The 5,050-nt window shown below is 46.4% G+C and overlaps 1 long non-coding RNA gene across 1 annotated transcript; it reads right to left on the bottom strand.

Moving 5' to 3' along the window:
• Positions 1–234: 234 nt before the first annotated feature.
• On the bottom strand, positions 235–1,740 carry LOC103260131. Its single transcript, XR_504269.1, has 3 exons — positions 1,366–1,740; positions 808–885; positions 235–330 (listed from the first exon to the last, which is right to left on the bottom strand). It is a non-coding gene; the product is annotated as an uncharacterized LOC103260131 (long non-coding RNA).
• Between the last annotated feature and the right edge of the window lie 3,310 nt (positions 1,741–5,050).

Genomic DNA, 5,050 nt, shown 5'->3' with positions numbered 1-5,050 from the left:
TTTCTTCATTCTATTGTTCAGAGGCCCAGGAGGTAATTGGAAGGGCCTCATATGCCAGGGATGCTTTTGCTAGCTGGAGAAGTGGTGGGGTGGGAGGGGGAGACTGAGGCCAACTTCTGGGAGTGGGTGAGATTTGCATGGCCAAAATAGGTCTCCTTACCTATCAGAGCATTCGCTGCCCTTGTCCTGGGATGGCCTCCACCTAGTTTCACCCACTAATAATGGGTATTGTTGATTTGCAGGAGAATAGCAGCTGTGAAGATGGAAGATGAGGAGTTGGGATGAGGATGATCCTGGTAGGCCTGTAGGTCTCTCTGGGCGACTCACCTTCTGAAGTGCAGATTGTTTTGTCAAATGTGAAGTTATTTGGAAAAGGAGTTTCCTTTCAAGGCAGCAGCAATATCATATTTCCATGTCTTTCTTTTTCTTTTGTTTTGAGTCAGTTCTCATTCTGTCACCCAGGTTGGAGTGCAGTGGAATGCTCACGCCCACTGAAGCCTCAACCTGCTGGGCTCAGGCGATCCTTCCACCTCAGCCCTCCAAGTAGCTGGAACTACAAGTGTGCCACTATGCCTGGCTATTTTATTACTATTATTATTTATTTTAGAGTTGAGGTCTTGCCAAGCAGCCCAAAGTGGTCTCCAACCCCTGGACTCAGGCAATCCTCTTGCCTTACCTCCCACAGTGCTGGTATTACAGGCATGAACCACAGGGCCTTATTTCCCTATTTTTCATAAGAAAGAAAGCAGATCTTAGTTTGATTAAAGAGTAGGAGAAAGGAAGGATTCAAGCACCAGAAAAGTTCACCTGCATTGTAGTTTCCAGAAGTCTCTCCTGCAGGGGGACATGGGATCCTAGGTCGGCCATGAGCCATGCCCAGACAGCCTGTGAAGGGATTTAGACAGTTTCAAAGTTGAAGCTGCTCCAATCCACAGGGTTGGTACTTCCTGTTGGTACTTTGTTCTGGACCAGGTCCATCCATCCCACTGGGCCCTCTTCACCTCACCTCCTCTCCTGCGTGGCACGGGGTCTGAGGCAGGACAGCTAGCATAGCTTAGATATAGATAGTGAGTTTCTTATAGGTGTCTTAGAAAATTAGGAAACCAGATGGTCAGGCATCTGGGCACTGATTTATCTGGACATAACGCTTTGAAACAACTACACAATGACTGAAACCCCAGGCCTGACCTTGGAATATGGGGCGGCTGGCTACAAAGACCCAAAACAGGAGGAGGGAGTTAGACAGGCATGGTGCTCAAAGAGAAAACTTAAACAGCAACTTTTCCTATTATCTCTTAAGTTCCTCGTGACACGGCAAACTTGGGAGTAAAACGATAAGAACTGAAGCTTGAGATCAAAGCTTACCTTAGACAAAGGTTGCAGCCGCCATTTGGGAAATACGAAGACTCTGATAACCGAAAGGGGCGTCCATTCCCTTGAGGGCACCCGCCTTCTCACCTGGACTTATCCTTCTTTTCCTTTTCTCTCTAATAAGTTGCACTTGAAACCTCTCTCTGCGACTCCCTCCGAAATTCCTTTGTGCTGGAGCCAAGGACGCACAGGACAAGCGCACATCAGGCCGGTGGCAGGAAAACCACAGGCTTTCGTGGTCCTGATGTCCTGACTTGGGACCAGAGTGGGGCGGCGCCGGCGGCACGTCCACCGGCTGCAGGGCGCGGTCAGGAGGTCGCAGCCCCGCTCCTGTCCGAGTTTCACTGACGCTGGGCTCCTCTCCCAGAGCCGGCGAGTGACCACTGGTGGCAACACTTACTGCCGGGAAGGGCGTGTCTCAGTCTCGCGCGGCGCGTCCGTTTTTCGTCTGGCCCGGCGCTTGCTGGGTCCTAGCGCCGCCGGATTCCTGACTGCGAGGGTCCTGGCTAGGCACCGCTCCGTACACTGGTCGCGGTTTCTCATCAGCACATTCGCTACAGTACATACCTAATGGTTTTCCGGTGGCGGCAGCGCTTCCTGAGCCCATCCCGATCTCTCCATGTGGTCTCTTTCTCCATCCTGGGACCTAGAGTGCCGGTGTCACGGGTGCACAGTACAGGGCGCTCCCGTCAGCTCTTTGTCTAGCTGTTCCAAGCCGGCAGCTTTCTGGTCTTAGCACTTAGTGCAGGAGTCTCCCGGTGGCACAACCTCTAGTTTCCCAAAGTCCATAGTTGTCAGTAACAGCACCGTGATTGTGACCAAATGGACTTTTGTCTTCAGTAACGCCGCTTGCTGCCGTCACACACAGGCCCCCCGCACTGCCATCTCGCCCTGCCGAGTTCTCTTGGTCGCGGCACATCTCTCCTTTGGGTGCCTGCATTTTCTCCATGGCAGCACCGCAAATGACACTGATCTGATGGGTTGTAAGCTGCAGTGTCCCTGGTTGCTGAATGTTTGCATATTTTCACATATTTCATCTGCATGATACAGGACAGCGTGCAGTAGTCAATCATTCTGATGTTTAGTCATGCAATCTTGGACTTGAAAAATAAAAATAAAAAGGGCAAATTACAGTTTAAATTTAATTCAGATTAGATTTTGCTTCAGTTTTGTTCTTATTCAAATTTACATTCCAAATGCAAATTCTGGAAAACATTTGGGGTTTTAAACTTGCTAAAAAGGAATTGGAGAACTGTGCTCCAAATTCTATCAGTTATAGTCAGCAAGACGGCTTACAGGAGGGACGTTCTTTCAGAGAATTCAAGGAATATATAATTAATCCTCTTCCTATACCATGAAGAGTTTTTTAATATGAATACTAGAAAAAGTGGGGGATGAAACTTTGGACAATCATTTATTTCTGATGCTTACTTGGTTTTATAGAATTCCTGGAAAATAAAAGCCAAAGGAAAACAAGTAAAGACTTTAAATAATTATTTTTAAAAATAGTAGGACAAAACTTTCTGCTGGGAAAGAGAGGGGACAATGCTTAAGGGCTCCCTACTGAGAAACGTTGTGTTGGGTGCTGAGAACAGCCCCCACCAAGAACTGTCATCAGACTGGAGCAGGGCCACCAGCGGGGCACAAGCAGTGCTGAGACTGAGGTGGAATCCCAGACTCCTGGGCGAACGCATATCAGGGGTGTGAAAAACACCCAATATGGGATCAAATTTCTAAAATGCAAATAGAAAACAACTCAAGAACTCATTGCTCCAGAGTAAAATGCACTGAAAGAAAATTTTAAATGAAAAACACACAGAGAAGGAACCACACAAGCGGAAAGTGGACACGCTGTGAATCCGCGCAGTCCCGCGGTTACAGTTGTCGTGTCCAGTCCAGTCCTGCTAATCCTCAGTGGGCCTCCTGCAACAAGACATCTCAGAAACTGATGAAACAGGACTTGCTACGCCCCAAATCTTGTTTTCTGACTTCTAAGACAGGTAAAATTCACAGGTGTAGGCAGCTAACGGGGGTGACACACTGCCCATTTGGAGAAGGTAGCAGGGCTGCCAGCCATGAACACCCAGCTGGACGCCACGTACAAGAAACCATAAGCTGGGCTCAACTGAAACTACGACCAAGAAAACGCCAACCCGGTGCACCTCCCTCAAAGCATTCTCAAAAGCTTGCACAGAGCGAATAGCCTTGCAGGCATCAGGAAAGAAACAGCTCTTTACAATGCACAAGCATAACAAGCACTAAAAGTAGGATTGGTTATTATGAAACCAAAAGTTACTGAAACTAAAACATAGCAGGCATGCCTTCCTGGTACTGGTCTAGATTAAATCTGGACTTGCAGGAACTAAGAAATAGCATCCACTGGTCCACTTATAATCGACTGTGTGGCTGAACTCCACTAGTTACTCTAAGAAAGCCCTGAACTGAGACTTGTTCAGAATAAGAAATCTCAAAAACAGGAGTGAGTGTTGAACCCGAGACTCTAATGAGAGAGATATAGAGACCACAAAGAGCCAGCTCGATGCAATCACACGAGGGTCTTTATTCAGGCTCGAGTCTGGGCTCACGCCCGAAGCAGCAGCTTCAGGGACCAGAGCCCCGATTCACAATGGCAAGCAGTTTTTATGCACAATTACAGAGGGAGGGGAAAGAACTCCAAACTTGATTTTACATGATTGGGTAATTTCTCCTAATGGGTACGGGAATACCTGGTATTGGTGGGTGCTGCCCGTGATTGACAGAAACCCACGTAATGGGTCGAGTGAAATGTTAGATAAGTTAGGTCCATACAATCTCGGTTTATGAAGTAACCTGGGCCGGCAGACAAAGGGTTACATTAGCCCTTTTAGTTTACCGATCCAGCCCAAGGCTTACTTAGGAAAGCTTGTTTGCTTAACTTTTGCATAGTCATTATGGGACAACAAAAGCCAAACTTAACAAAGTTTTAAATATGAATGCTGCAAACACATACAGTGAATGTGGCGTAGAAAATCATATACTAATTCTGGGAATTTATAATAGCAAGCTTATAATAGCAAGGCAGTTACTTTTATAAAAGTCTTTGTTCCCTGCAGGTTTACATAGCCACTGCTGTAAATTATCACTGAGATATAAACCGGTGATAAAGCCCACCTAGAGAGGAGGTGGCTCCTCTAAGTCTGGTGCCACCTTGTAGGAATGTTTGAAAGAGGCTTATCGCTTTATCCTTTACATCCGTTGTAAAAGCATAAGTTAGCCTACTGGTTTGGGTTTGACAATGCTTAACCCGAGGATTCTAAATACAAACACTGCTTAAAACCCGACATATGCCTAATTCTACGGGGTCTGAGGTAGGATTCAAAGTACTAAGATTTCATAAAATACATGAGGTAGTCATAAAATACATGAGGTAGGAATACACAAAATATATAGTAAACATGAGGTGGGGATATATGAAATATAGTGAACTAAACGCTACTTTTACAGCAAATAAGTTTCTTGGTTTCTTGGGTCTCTCAATAGCATGCTCTTAGCCTAAATCTATTGTTGTCCTCTCAGTGAGAAGTGTCAGCAGGAATAAATCGCGTGTTCCACTTACATTATCTTGGTAGGGCAGAGAAATCACAATCAAGGCTGTATTCCAGCATATAGGAGGCTTACAAATTCCAACAAGGCAGACAAG

Source organism: Carlito syrichta, unplaced genomic scaffold (genome assembly GCF_000164805.1).
Source record: "Carlito syrichta isolate Samal-C Ts95f unplaced genomic scaffold, Tarsius_syrichta-2.0.1 Scaffold14294, whole genome shotgun sequence".
Taxonomy (NCBI): Eukaryota; Metazoa; Chordata; class Mammalia; order Primates; family Tarsiidae; genus Carlito; species Carlito syrichta.
This window is presented reverse-complemented; position numbering and strand designations above follow the sequence as displayed.